Source organism: Hypomesus transpacificus, chromosome 14, assembly GCF_021917145.1.
Source record: "Hypomesus transpacificus isolate Combined female chromosome 14, fHypTra1, whole genome shotgun sequence".
NCBI lineage: Eukaryota > Metazoa > Chordata > Actinopteri > Osmeriformes > Osmeridae > Hypomesus > Hypomesus transpacificus.
In genome coordinates, this window is record NC_061073.1 from 7,444,944 (window position 1) to 7,460,952 (window position 16,009).

Consider the following 16,009-nt stretch of genomic DNA (forward strand, 5'->3'; position numbering starts at 1 on the left):
AAATCAATATGCAGAATGACCTCGTCCTCTCTCAAGTTCTCTTTTAGGCCACGGAGAGCTGCATACTGATGCCTGGTGTTGTACACATGCTTTCCAAGTTTTTGTTTTAGATCTGTTGAAAAGTCTTCTAGTAAAGTATGCAGCGTGCCCTCTATTTTCTCCTGAACAGTGAGATGAACTGTGATTTTCTCTTTAGTTCCATCTTTCTTTTTCTTCTCTCTCTCCTCAGCTTTTGCCTTCCATGCATGCCAAAATGTCTGGGCCCCAGGGTCAAAGGCCGAGATTGGCAATTCTTTGTTCACACAGTTGGGACATGCTCTGTACATACACTCCTTGGTGTAGGGTGAACAACACAGAGACACAACCAAATCTTCAATTTTACTGCTGTTGATCACTTTGTGCTGCAGCAGTTTGTCTGCCTTTAACTGCATGTTGGCATGCGTCTTGCATATGCATGTGTCTCTGTCCTTAATTGTGGGCTTTATAATCCAAAAAGGACGTTTCTTGCAGAACTCACTGTAAGAAATCTGTATATCAGGATACTCCTTCTTAAATTGCTCATGAAGTATTTCCATGGGTTCATTAAGGAATCTCTTTTGTTTTTTCATTTTCTTATGTGTCACAGTCTCCTTTTTACCAGTTGTTGCTCTGCTGTTCTCATCTCTTTCTAAGAATTGCTTGATTTTCTCTTCTGTGTCTTTGCTGATGCTGTTTTTTTGCTTCTTCCTTGTGTATTTAAGTGCTGCTGACCTCTTTTCATTATTTCTCATTCTTTTGGCTGAGAAGCCAAATTCTGTTCTAGCCATTTTCAGTAGGCGATACTTCTTGAGGATCTTTCCTGCCATTATCTTCGAAATAAGTTGTTTGTCTTTCTCGGAGGAGAGATTTTCATATCTGTCTCTCAGCTCAGCAAGAAGAGTATTATGGAAAACCAAAGTTCTTCTTAGAGTGTGTGGTGGTGTTGCCATCTGCTTTTTTGACTTGGTGTAACGGGTGTGCAACAGTTCTTGTGTTAATATATAGAAGTGCACATCCGTTAACGGCGTAATCGTCTGCGTTGTGTTCTGGGGGGGTGTGAATGTTGGATGAATGGAAGGATGGGAGACTGGACCACAAAGGAGGCTGGCTTTCTCTCATTTATTCGCTTCTGTATGAGCCAAAGAAACCAACGTGTCAATAGTATAAACGGTCGTAGTCGGGACCAACATTCCCTCCTCCGCTCAGACAGTAAAAAGCCTTCTGACGACGTATAAAATAATATGAAAATAAATAGAATAACATACTAGATGCACTTCACTGCATATACACAAACATAACCAGCATCGATAATATAAAGAACATAAAACATTCATACCTGTATGAGCCAAAGAAACCAACGTGTCAATAGTATAAACGGTCGTAGTCGGGACCAACATTCCCTCCTAGCAAACAAATAAAGAGGAAACACTGTAATACCCGGACGCACATGTACACAACAAAAACTCTCAAAAAGTGCATTTACTAAGTGCTAGCTAACAAAACAGCGCTGTAACATGTTCACACACTTAATTCACAACACACTTAGTTACACATTAAACATTTTCATTGTACACAAAACGACCTATATGCTAAAATATGACGAGAAACACAACAACATACCTCCGCTCAGACAGTAAAAAGCCTTCTGAGCTTTGGCGCCACACACACGTCACAAAACACGGACTTCTCTTAAAGCTACAGTACAGGTACAAAAACACATCAACAAAGGAACAGGTTACCAAATGTACCTAAACATATACTGGTACATTTAAATCAGCATTGGTGACATTTCAACACAACTAAAAAACGCTGTTTCACCCTGGTTACATACACCCCTCCTGAAATTCACCAACATCCTGATTTAAGGATGTCTTCACAGGCGTACAAAAAGTCTAGCACTGACACAACCTGGCACAAATGAACAATGGACCTTGTCCACATAGTCAACTTGAAAGCTACCTTAACACAAGGTTCAGGAAAGAAAGAGGTTGATCAAATCTCTAGATTCCCCTTAGTTTGATGTGACGCCTCGTACGTCACACAGCATTTGGCCCAAAATACATAGTCCATAGACATTTGCAGGTTTATAAAACCTCATAGTTGGCCCCTTTTGAAAATGTATCACATAAGCACTTTCAACACTTAGTCACGCCCAACTTTTAAAACAGCTGGGAACGGCCGTCCATAAAAAACTTGGACCTTTCAAACAATGGTTTCTGAACCATAGATTCTATCAATCTGTTCACTGATTTCACCAATCTTCCAGCACGTGTTCTGACAATGCCATCATCCTCAGCGTGTGCATGAGAGTCAGTGCAACCTGAGGTGTCAGCATGCTGGGCTGGCCTTGTGTCTCTGTGTGGAGCGACTGAGATGGATGGACAGTCATTGATAACAGCAGCAGGACAGAGTGCTGGACTAGGCTGAGCATGCTCTTCTGCAACAGCCAACTCGGACTCAGGTGAGTCGTCAAGTGATGAGATTGAGAGCTCCTCTTCATCTCTGGAATCTGACACGTCCTGGGCATGTTCACCCTGAGTCAATTCTCCAGACACTGAAGCCATTTCATCATCATCAGAGACGCGATCTTCCTTATCAGACTCCTCTTCAGCCCACGACTGATCAGTTGCATCAGCAGACTCGGCTTGGTCCAATCCAGGGAGAGGCAAGAAGTTCACTTCCAGTAAGAGATTCCTGTGCACAACTCTTGTGTGTCCCACGGCATCCTGTATTTTGTAGACATGGATACTTGGATTCACTCCAACCACTGTGTACACTCCATCTTCCCATTTGTCGGCTAACTTCCTCTTTCCTCGTCCCCCTTTATTTGACACCAACACACGATCTCCCACTGACAGGAAGGTGCCCTTGGCTCGTTTGTTGTATTGTCGGGTCTGGTGCTGCTGCTCAGAGGAAGTATGTTTCTGAGCGATCTCCATAGCACTTTTCAAGCAAGAAAGCAGGGATTTTGCATATGTGTCGTAGTCAGCAACTTCAGGGTCGTCCAGAACCCGCCTGAACATGACGTCCACCGGCAGCCTAGGGACACGCCCAAACATGAGGAAGAATGGAGCGTAACCCGTCGTCTCGTGGACGGTGGCGTTGTATGCGAACGTGAGGGTCTGGACTTGTTGTGGCCATTGCTGTTTTTCTTTTAGGGGAAGGGCTCGGAGCATGTTGCCCAAGGTGCGGTTGAATCGCTCGGTACCCCCATTGCCCATCGGATGGTAAGCTGTCGTGTGGGATTTTGCAACACCAGCCAAACGGAGGAGCTCCGCAATCAGGTTGCTCTCGAAATTGGCGCCCTGGTCGGAATGTATCCTCGCCGGGAAACCATAAACACAGAACACATTATCCCAAAGCTTCCTTGCGACCTGCTTTGCCGTTTGATCGGCACAAGGGAAGGCATGAGCGAGTTTGGTGTAGTGGTCGGTGACCACCAAAACATCAACGGACCGCTGCTTGCTGTCTTCGGCAGTCCAGAAATCCATGCACACTAACTCCATTGGAGCTGAGCTCTTGATGCTCTCCAGAGGAGCGCGAGCAGCTGGTTCCGGTGACTTCCCAAACACACATCTCTGACAGCATTTTACATGTGCCCTCACATCCTTTTCCATATCAGGCCAATAGAAACGCTGTCTTGCAAGCGAAAGAGTACGATCCTGGCCCTGATGACCTGCCAGATCATGGATGCCGGACAGTGCTTTGTCCTTTAGACTCTGAGGCAACACATATTGGGATCGTCGCTGCTTGGAAACTGGATCTCTTGAGACCCGATACAGAACTCCATCATGGACTTCCAGCCTTTCCCATTGCTTCAACAATCTGAGGACCTTCGAGTCAGCACCATGCCTTTCTCGCCTAGACGGTCGTCTCCTGGCAGAAACAAAGGGCAACACCCTGGAGATAACTGGATCTTGCTCTTGAGCCAGCTGTAGCTCCTGGGCAGAGAACATGGGCAGTGCATCTTGACCACTTGAGCGTTGTTGGACTTTTTGTGTCAAGAAGAGTGCCCTGGACTCTGCCGTGTCATTCCAGGCACAGTGGGCCTGACAGAGAGCTCTGATCTCGGCTGTGTCGTACCCCGTCCTGGGTAGTGGATGGTTTTCCAGTCTGAGGGTTTGAGACTGGCAGCTGAGCCTGAAAACATCCTGCACAGAATCCCCTTCCACCTCATCGGCTTCCTGAGTCAGAGTGGAATATGGCTCCTTGAGCAGCCTCTGGCCAATGGTTCTCGCAAAGGGATCGCGACTCAAGGCATCTGCCACCACATTTTTCTTCCCAGGTAAGTGTTTGAGATCAAAGGTGTACGACGCCAGCTTAGACACCCAGCGGATCTCACATGCGTCTAGCTTCGGCTTTGTTAGAAGGTAAGTAAGTGGATTATTATCAGTCCAAATGGTGAAGCTATGACCCTTCAGCCAGTGACTAAACTTTTCACACACACTCCACTTCAGGGCCATGAACTCCAGCCTGTGAGCTGGATATTTCCGCTGTGATGCGCTGAGGGTCTTGCTCGCAAAAGCAATCGGTCTGGCCTTGGATTCTCCTCGGGGCACTTGGGAGAGTACCGCACCAAGTCCATCCAAAGACGCATCTGTTGACAAGATAAATGGTTCATCGAAGTCCGGATGAGCCAGCATGACGCAGTCCAACAGCCTGGCCTTCATGTGCTCAAAAGCGCTCACACATTCCTCTGTCCAATCCGCAGCAGTGAGTTTACGGTAGGCCGATTGGGGCTTTCTACCCTTAGCTGACTTCCCTCGCCTCTTCTGACCAGCTGTAAGTGCGAACAGCGGCTTTGCAGTGGAAGACAGGTTGGGGATAAAGTGTTGATAGTAGAACACCATGCCGAGGAATGATCTGAGTCTTCGAACAGAAGGCGTGCATCCATCTGTATCCATGAGGTCTTGTACCTGCATGCTGTTGATTACTTCCACCTTGGCTGGATCGACGGACACACCCCCACCGTTGATGATGTGGCCAAGGAACCGGACTTGCTTCTGCAGAAGGTGGCACTTTTTAGGAGCCAGTTTCAGGTTGTTCGCCCGCAACCTCTGAAACACTGCTTCGAGTCTGGACAGAGCCTCTTCCTCCGTTGGGGCAAAGACAAGAAGGTCATCAAGATAACACAGAAGCTTTGTGAAGTTCATGTCCCCAAAGATACCAGTCATCACCCTCATGAAGGAAGCAGGGCTATTACACAGACCTTGTGGCATGCGGTTGTATTCATGCAGCCCGAGAGGAGTCGTGAAAGCTGTGTACTTCTTGTCGTCTTCATGCATCGGAATGTTGAAGAAGCCAGAGGTGAGGTCCATCGTGCTAAAGAAGCAGTTGCCACCAAGGGCAGCGAGACAGTCTGACTGGTGAGGCAGGGGATGTGCATCCTTTATGGTTCTGACATTCAACCACCTGAAGTCATTGCAAACCCGCAACCCACCATCCTTTTTCCACACCATCACCAAAGGAGACGCATATTCGCTTGTGGACTTTCTGATGATTCCCTTTTCCTCCATATCAGTGAGAGCCTGCCTCAACTTCTGATAGTGGGCTGGAGGGACTCTCCTGTATGGTAGGCGAAACGGGCGATCGTCAGTGAGACGGATGCGGTGTGCGTAACCCTTGACCTCACCGCAGTCAAGCGAGTGCTTGGAGAAGATGTCTTGATAGTCAGTTATCAGTTGCTTGAGCTGGGACCTACAAGCTTCGCTAACCTGACATGAGGCTACATCGACGTCGCTTAGACCCAACTCTGACAGACTTTTGCCGGACTGGGATGAAAGACTAGCACCGGAAGAAGCATCATGCTGTCGTTTCTCAGTGTCAGGTTGCTCTTTCTCCGAAGCTGCCTGTGAGCCCTGGAAAACATCAAGATCCTCGACTGCCAAGCACGGGAACACATCAGCCAACTTGCAATTCCTCTTCAGTGTAATCGCTTTGTCAGATGGGTTCACAACAGTCATTGGCACCCATCTATCACCCCAGAGAGGTGTGACAAGACGACCCACTAGGACACCTCGTGGCATGGCTTTTGAGTTGGTCTGCTCCACGACAACAGTGCTGCCAGGTGACATAGGCGACTTAGCAGGGAGTCTGCCCCAAACCAAGTGTTCATGCTTGGGTAGGAGGGTCACAGCCTGGGTGAGCTTAACCGTTCCTATCTTTTCAGGGACTGCGCTCCCCTTCCAGCGCTCGACATTTGTGAACATGGACAAGAAGTGACCGATCTCGGGGTCAGATTGATGGTCATGAAAAGATGCAAGATCCCAGTACTCGTCACCACCTTTCAGGACATGAGTGACATATTTGATGATATTCGAGCCCAATATGAGATCATCCTGCTGGCCAGACACAACCAAAGTGGATACAATACATGGAACACCATACAGCTGCATCTCCAAGTCATAAAAGCCCTCAGGCTGGGTCTTCAGACCACCACAACCAATCAAGACAATGTTCTCTTCGGGGTACCGCTTCTCTGGCAAAACATCAGCACATCTGAGCTTCTCTACTGCTTCCTCACTGATGCTACATACCATAGAGCCAGAGTCCCACATGCCTTTAAGCTGCACACTGTGGTTGACGAGGACTGGAGCATAAAACAGCTCTCCGAAAGCTTTGATTCTCTGGGTAGCTTGAATGGCTATTTTTGTACCCTTAGGTGCATTGGCACAGCTCTCTTCATATAACTGAGCTAGGTCACAGGTTTCAGAAGGGGTTCCATTTACGTAACCCACACCGGGCCCCTCAAGGTGTGGGTTTAACAGTTTAACTGCTGAGACTGGCCACCAGCGCTATCATCAGGCTGAGAGCGGCGCTGGTTAGGCTGCTGGTTGTGGTTACCAGCACGGCCATTGTGCTGAAAGCAGTGCTGGTTCGTCCGTTGAGGACAGTCCCTCTTCCAGTGACCGGGACACAAGCACTGTAAACACAGGTTCTCGTGATTACAGTGTGACAAAGTGGAATGATTAGGAGCCCCACAGACCCTGCACACTCTCTGGGAAGAGCGTGGCATGGCAGCTTGGGTGCCGGGGTTGGAAGGCACTTGGGTATGCACTGTGACCAGCCGGTCCAACAGGTTTACCAAACTCTTCATGCAATCATTGTCGACACCAGCAGTGGTCAAAGGGGCTGGAGGCTGTCTCGGTGGAGCAGCAGTGTTCAAGAGAGGTGCCTCTTCAAGTATAGGTACGTGGCACGAATTAGCTCTGTGCTCTACAACACTAGGCTTTAGTGGTCTTGCAGCTGCAGATCTTGATTTCTTATCCTGCATGTGCTCATCGAGCCTATCTTGAATTTCACAGGCCGACCATTTGTCAGCAGACTTGAACTTGAAAACACTGTAGAGAGACTGGTCTGGGCAGTGTTTGATAAACATCATGCTGACCTCATGGCCCGGGTCATCAATGCTACGACCCTGCCTTTTCAAGCACTCGTCAGCTACATCCACCGTTTTATTTAGCCTAACCCAATACTCCATAGCATCTTCACCTGGTGTGGGCAGCGTGTTATAGAAATCTGACAGGGGCATGCTTGAGTATGATAGTTCACTGAAATGTTGTTTCAGAGTATCAAAAATCACATGTGGATTTGTAGCGTGATCGATAGATGTGTTACGCAGCTTTACTCTCACCACATCTCCTGCTTTGCCCATAAGCTTTGCCAGGATCTCTTGGGATTGCTCGTGAACTGGGATGGCACGTCTCTTTAAATACAGGGTCATGAGATTTTCCCACTCGTGAACTGTAAATTTATCTGAGCCATCACCCCTGAATAAGGGAGGCTCCTTTGCGGCTGATTGCAGCACTACACTGACATTAGGCAGTGTTGTCTCTGTTGGCAGAGGAATACTTGTGCTGTTTGTGCTCCTATCAGCCTGTAGCTGAGCTGTAATGGACTCACCCAGCTTTTCAGCTAACTGTGTAATGAGCGAACCTAAGTCTGGGTTCTGATTGAAGTGGCTCGGCATGGCACGGTCTACATACCGAGTTGAGGTCAACTGGGGGGTGCCCAACGCCGTGACTCCAGGCCCTGGTGTTCTGGTTTCTGAGGGCTGATTCAAAAATCCCCTCCCCACACCAAACTGGCACTCAAAAGAAACGCGCTCAGCATCATCACCCCCACTACCCAGTGAGTATGTTCTGCCCTCTGCCATATTAAATGCCACCTTATCAACACAATGGAAGAAAAAAACTGTTCAATGAAATCACAATGGATAAATTGGGAGCACGAAATGACAGTACTAAAAGAGCATATCAATTGGCAAACATATATACAGCATCAAATCAGTACTTTACATTTCACAATTGACGAACGTGCTGTAACTGCCCTTTTTTTTTTTTTTTTTTAGCACTCAATCAGTTCACTGAGATGGTACAAAAGGTCCACAATGTGCAAACACCTACTTCGTTCAGCATCGACACATGTGGATAGGCCTATATAAAAAAATAAATTGTCCATTCAAAATAAAATAAAACCCTGAGCACTCTCCACGGAAATACCTCAGTACCACAAAGGGCCAGTGGCAGCAGCTTCCTCGGCGAACGAGGTGATGTCGTCCTTTAAACCAATCCTTGAAAGGTCACGGCACCAATGTAACGGGTGTGCAACAGTTCTTGTGTTAATATATAGAAGTGCACATCCGTTAACGGCGTAATCGTCTGCGTTGTGTTCTGGGGGGGTGTGAATGTTGGATGAATGGAAGGATGGGAGACTGGACCACAAAGGAGGCTGGCTTTCTCTCATTTATTCGCTTCTGTATGAGCCAAAGAAACCAACGTGTCAATAGTATAAACGGTCGTAGTCGGGACCAACATTCCCTCCTCCGCTCAGACAGTAAAAAGCCTTCTGACGACGTATAAAATAATATGAAAATAAATAGAATAACATACTAGATGCACTTCACTGCATATACACAAACATAACCAGCATCGATAATATAAAGAACATAAAACATTCATACCTGTATGAGCCAAAGAAACCAACGTGTCAATAGTATAAACGGTCGTAGTCGGGACCAACATTCCCTCCTAGCAAACAAATAAAGAGGAAACACTGTAATACCCGGACGCACATGTACACAACAAAAACTCTCAAAAAGTGCATTTACTAAGTGCTAGCTAACAAAACAGCGCTGTAACATGTTCACACACTTAATTCACAACACACTTAGTTACACATTAAACATTTTCATTGTACACAAAACGACCTATATGCTAAAATATGACGAGAAACACAACAACATACCTCCGCTCAGACAGTAAAAAGACTTCTGAGCTTTGGCGCCACACACACGTCACAAAACACGGACTTCTCTTAAAGCTACAGTACAGGTACAAAAACACATCAACAAAGGAACAGGTTACCAAATGTACCTAAACATATACTGGTACATTTAAATCAGCATTGGTGACATTTCAACACAACTAAAAAACGCTGTTTCACCCTGGTTACATTGGCATTTGGGGAGTCAGTCTGTTTCACTTTCTTCATTAACCGGTCATACCGTGCTGTGATGTCACTGTTCATCTCCATAGAAACTACCCAAACAATCTTTCATTAAGACCTTTTAAAGAGACATTACAGTGTTGTGGTGGAAATGATGGCAAAAATGTGGGACAACTACATTTTGTATATAAAATCACAGTAATAGTTGTCTGACCTTAAATACCACAATTATGTTTTGATTTTTTACTGATTCTTTATTCAGTCACATAAAAAAAATTAAAAGATAAATCATTTTTTACACTTAATTTTCATTATTGAAGATCAGAAGTCTGGGTGTGGGACAAGCACAAACAGCAATATTTGCATCTATAACAAGGTTTAAAAAGGTGAGAAAATCATCGTAGACTACCGGTAAAAAGTCCCTTAAGTACTTTCATTGTAAAGTTAACTATGAAAGTGTGAATTTTCAAAAATGTAATGTTTTTCATGAAATATGATCAAAGGACATGAAAGTGCTCGTAGTCTAAGAATCGCCCTAATATGTTTAACCATTTATTAAACACATCCTGAATATAAAAATAACAACAATGAAATCACATTTCTAGTGATAAAAAATAAAAAGGTAATAGTCAGCAAAACAATTGACTTTAACCTCAAACATGACGTGCTCTCTTCCCTGCTGACAGCCATCTCTGCACAACTCTGTCTGACAGAAACTGAAACCTCTGGTCCGTCAAAGCTAATATATAAAAACTTCCATAGCATTTCATCAGTATGATACTAGCAAGTACCAAAGTCGACACCATTCTTCTGCTGCAGTTCAATAGCCTGAGGGAACGAGGCGAACGGCTGGCCCGTCTTGATTACGTGATATGCCTTTGTTATAAGTCGTGCAATAACATGATGGGCATCTACATTTAAATTCCTGACCAGCATGGTCAACGGCCTGTAAGATGGATAGTCAACCATCCGTTTAGCTGTCACGCAAACCAGGTGCTGTCTGCTAGCATGGCTGGTCAGGGATTGTTTTCGAAAAATGGTCGGTACCTTGGTAAAAATATCTACTTTTGTCCGCTTTAGACGGCAACATACGACAGACAACACAGTGCATCTTCGTTCCATGAAAAAAGTTACTTTCGTTTGAGCTCGTAGCTCTACTTTGCTGCCATCTTCACTTTATTGTCTCGCGCCAGTTGTATTTTTTTTTAATCGACATTAGAGAATTACAATATGACGTCTCATCACTCACTTCTCAACTCTTGATTTGCCAACCGTGCGCCCCACGAGCTGCAAAGTTATTTGTGCATTTAGCAGATAGCAAAACATATGAAAGATGTTAACTTTTTTTTTTTCAATCAATAATTTGCAGTGGCCCGATTGGGCCAGTGAGTTGCTAGTTTACAGTTTTTCACGATTGGATAAACACTAAAATCTTAAGTATTGCACTATTATCAAAACCTTCAGTTAAGGAGCAAAACAACGGCTCAGATTTGCACCACTATGAGCACATGTGCCGAGCCGGAGGCCGAGCCGGAGGCCGACCTGAAGCAGGAGAGGCTCAAAGAAGAGGACCAAATTTATCTAATGAAATTTGCGCCACACTTGTTGACCATGTAGTAAATCCTGGGTTGACGCTGAGGGAGGCTGGACTACGAGTTTAGCCAAATCTTAGCAGATTCACAGTGGCATGTGTCATTAGGACCTTTCGACGAGAAAACAGGTACAAAGTCATCTGTTTACAGCTGCTTATTGTATGCACCATATCAGCACTTTTGATACCCTTTCCTGTGACATTTTACAGTAGGTTACATGTATTTTGTTCTACATAGGATTGAGGGTCGAGCACGACAAGGAGGAAGGGCGCCCATATTCATCCAAGAGCAAGAAAGAGAGATCGTTAACATGGTTCTGGTCAATAATGCAATAAGGCTCAGAGAAATCCAAGCCAACATTATTGGCGACCATGCCATTTTCCATAATGTCAATCAGGTCTCTCTTACTACACTGGCACGCATCCTGACCAAAAATCAGGTTATGATGAAGCAGATTTATCGAGTGCCTTTTGAGCGTAACTCAGAGAGGGTCAAACGGCTGCGACATGAGTATGTGGAGGTATGTATTGTTCACTTTAGCATTCTAATGTTGCATACCTTTTTACATGTAAATGTAACATACTAAATCTATGCCGAACAACACAATCTTGTCTTTCACTGTATTTCAGAGAGTTTTACAGATGGATGCTGAGGCAATCCATCAGGAATTTATATATATAGATGAGGCAGGGTTCAACCTCACAAAGGTTAGAAGGAGAGGCAGAAATATCATTGGCCAGATGGCTATCATCAATGTCCCGGGGCAACGTGGGGGTAACATCACCCTTTGTGCTGCCATCACCCAGAATGGGGTCCTCCTCCGTCATGGGCCCTTATAACACAGCTCACATCCTCAAATTTTTGGGCCGATTTCAAAACATCATCACTGCAGTTAACCACATGCACCAGATGCAATACATTGTCGTCTGGGACAATGTGTCATTCCACCGCTCTGCTCTGGTCCAGAACTGGTTTCAACACCATCCACAGTTCTTTAACTTCCACCTTACTCTCCATTTCTTAACCCAATCGAAGAGTTTTTCTCGGCATGGCGGTGGAAGGTGTACGATCTCTGGCCCCAGGCTCAGGTACCCGTCATTCAGGCCATGGAGGAGGCCTGTGACCAAATCGACGCTGCGGCAGTACAAGGATGGATTCGACATTCCAGACGGTTCTTCCCACGTTGCCTTGCCAATGAGGATATTGCCTGTGATGTCGATGAAATTCTCTGGCCAGATCCAGCTTGGCGGAGAGATGATGTATAGCATTTTCTGTACTGTATTTTCATTTTTTCCAGATCTTTTTTTTGGTACTGGATACAATGTTGTTTGTCCGATAGCTTACACAGGATGCAGTTACGTATGAAAACTGTGACATGTTTTGTTGTGATTCTCCATGTTGAAAAATGTGGGTATATGGAGACAAATAAATTATATTTTCATCAGTCTGCAGCATCGGTCTTGTGTAGGCTTGAATTTAGTGGTGAATTTATTGTATATTTGCACTCTCTGTGTACTTCACTTACACTACTCTAATCACTAAGTAGAATTGCTAAAAGTGTTTGAGGTTTGCAACAGCAGTGTGTAACTGGTACAAACAGAATTGAGTCATATGCAACGTGTGTGTTTCATATGGTGACACAATATGGTTTTGTTAAATTAGTGTATAGTTTGCTCATTGGGTGTGTGGTTGTGCTAATTGTGTGAGTTGTTTTGAAAAACTAAATAATCAAAATCGTGCTTAAGCAATCGCGAAAAACTGTAACTGTCCTGACGTTACTTTTTACTGGCCCCGGGCCATCGTTATTGTCGAGCCCTGCTTTTCAAATTAAATCAAATGGACAGTATTTGTATATCCCTTACAAGAGGGCTTCACATACAAGAGGGCTTCACATATGTCCATAGAATTGCCCCTCAGCCAACCTCAAGCTTCAAGGAAGACAAGGAAAAACTCACTTGAGGAGGAAAAAAATAAACCTTGGGATGAGCAATTCAGTGAGGGATCCCCTCCTCCAGAGACGGTTGGTGAAAGAGACGTGCAGAACACAGGCTAAACATAGTCATACATTAGGAAAGTGTCAATGGGTGTTGAAACACCAAAATCAAGTGTTTCAAAATCCAAAATCAATTTTCTTTATCGCTACAGTAAATTAATTTACTGTGTAAACATAGTAAACAAATTCTTCTTTACATGTAACTACACGGCCTGGATACTGTGTTCTCCATTTTTTGCGTTGTGTCTAATGCTTGCTCCATAGTGTTTATATATTGATTGGTTGTGTTTATGATCTGAAAGCATAGTTTGATTTTGAGCACAGGTTACATGGTTTAGGAGCGAGTGATTGATTTTGCCAGAAGTCAGAGGTTTTGGAAATGGAGTTTGAATATTTGGTTTTGTGTTTACAGTTTTGAGAAAATGGCTGACTGTTTCAAGAAATGTGTTTTAGCGATCGTGAAAAACTAATTCCATTTCATAAATATTTTTTATTTCCTCAATAAGCTTTAGATCCTTAACGGGTGGCTCTAAGAACCTCTCATAACCAAATTCTTTCACATCATGACTATTTCCTAATGCAGCCAACTGAATGACTGTCAGACCGCCCCTAAATATTGCAGGTAAATTTAGGATGACCCAATACACTGCAACTATCTTGTGGATATTCCGCAAAGTTCCCAAAGGATTGGCAACCTCAAACTCATCTATGTACAGGGCTATACTGATTTCTACACCTTCATCGGTGCTACCTCTACTCTGCCTTAAGTACTGGCCATCCTGGAAAGACCTATAAACACCAGCAAAGTATTCTTGTCTGAAAACTAAAAAATCCGGACATCTCAACAGGCTTTCAAGTCCTATTGGCAATAGTACATAGACAAAAGCATTTGTACTACCTATACAGGTACTTTACTGGCTCGATCAAAGAAAAGTTTTGCTTAAAATAACAGATCCTTCTGTAGTCAGTAGAAAGATAACCTTTTACAGATGTTCCAGTCACTAATGGACTGGAAGTAAATACAGAATAAACAATATCCTGAACTAGATTGTTTTCTGTTGAAATGTTGTTCTTTTCCAGGACTTCTGCAACTGACTGGAAAGCAAGAAATGTTGAGCGGATTTCCTCAACAATTTTTTGAATTGCACTACATGTGACATGTAGAACCATCTACATAGAGGAAAAGACATGCAACTTTGTGCTCAACCTGTTCAAAATCCAGATGATCTACTCTATCTTCCTAAAACACAAAACTTGAGTCATCTTGGAATGAAGTTGAAGCTACACTTTCATCAGCGATGCCAGCTTCAGCGCAAACAGGTAGAATGACTGTCATAAAATCTTTCACTGTATATTGTTTGTGCTTTATACTTTTACGTGAGCTGAATGTTGAGTGTGTTTGAATTGAACTCACAACCTAGAAACGGACATTGAATAGTTTCTTGAATTTTAAGGTGATTTCCCAGATGTTTAAAAAATGAGAACACATTTTTTGAAAATTGCAACATTCAATTCTAAACGTAAAAGACTGCTGATCAATAGGTGAGGTGCAGCTTTACAATGATTTCTGGAAAGATGTGACTTGAGAGCACCTTGAGTTTTGAAGACACACACACAGTCAGAGTAGACACACAGCCAATGGTGATGTCTTTTGTGGCAAAGCTGGTGATATCTGACAAGGCCGTCGGTCAGCAGAAAAACAACAAAACTTGCACGGCATGGAGATTCAATCCTCACACCTGAAACATAAACATGACATTTTAATTATTTATATATGGACAACACAATGGAGAATAGTCTGTTTGCATTAATTAGGCTGATGCTTGTGTGCTCATTCAAAAAAATACATTTAAAGGCCATATGGCAGGTTGGTTTTTCCAACGAATTTGCGCTATTTGGTTGTTGGTAATAAACATTTAAACTGTTATCCATTGTATTTCATGTTGTTGGGTGTCACAAAACATAATATAATACGAAAAAGTAACGTGGGGGAAAATATTTAATTAGGGATGATCTTGGGGGATTTTACAGGTGGGACTGGTAAGTTAGCCCATAGCTAGCCTGATGTCTCCTACCCAGCTAACACATGACGTTGCGGCAATGTTGCCAGTAAGTGCTCAGTTGGTAACCCGCGATGTTACCTTCTGGCAACGTCGTAGCAACGTTATAAAGGGAATGTTGCCAGTTGGTCCCATGGACAACGTTGCAACAACGTCGTACCTTGGCCAGCTGGTTACGTTATTTTTAGACCCTTGGGAAACGTTGCCGCGACGTTGTACCTTGGTCAGCTGGTTACCCTATTTTTAGACCTGTGGACAACGTTGCCGCGACGTCGTACCTTGGTCGGTTGGATAGGTTATTTTTGGTCCCGTGGACAACGTTGTACCTTGGTCGGCTGAAAACATAAAATTTGGTACCATGGGCTAAGTTGCCGTTAAGTCGCTCTTTGGTCGCAGGACAACGGATCTCGAGTACAATATAGTGGTTTATCCAGAGATGGAGAGATCACACTGGACTGCTCTCAGTTCTTGCACTTTTGTAATGTAGCCATAGTCTACATGAATTTCAATCACACACAATATTAAATGTGTTCATGCGACGAACAACTGTTTAAGTCCAAAAAAACTAAATATGGAGATAACCATGTGACTTGAATGTATGTGTGCCACTTTGTATACAGAATCACTTTGGGGTTGTGTTCGCGCAACCAAAACTCTGTATTTTAAACTTTAAAATAGTCTCACGTGGAAAAACCGTTTATGTCCACTAACGAAAAATGGAGACGCCGGTTGCTTTCATGTCCGCTGCGGATATTAAAAGACGAAACCTCGGCAAAAAAGAAGATGGAACATAAATGAATAGAAGGACAGAGCAGCAAAGTCTTTGAGGGATGCTGGGAAACCATATGTGAATCGGAGAGGAAAGCACATACAAGGAAAAGGTCCACCGAAAGAGGTGA

The 16,009-nt window shown here is 44.1% G+C and overlaps 1 long non-coding RNA gene across 2 annotated transcripts; it reads right to left on the reverse strand.

The window, feature by feature from the left end:
• Positions 1-1,118: 1,118 nt before the first annotated feature.
• Positions 1,119-9,467, reverse strand: LOC124476924. Of its 2 annotated transcripts, XR_006957069.1 has the most exons (3): positions 9,265-9,467; positions 8,520-9,047; positions 1,119-1,713 (listed from the first exon to the last, which is right to left on the reverse strand). It is a non-coding gene; the product is annotated as an uncharacterized LOC124476924 (long non-coding RNA). The 2 variants fall into 2 exon arrangements; XR_006957068.1 differs by having other exon boundaries at positions 8,520-9,467.
• Positions 9,468-16,009: the final 6,542 nt, after the last annotated feature.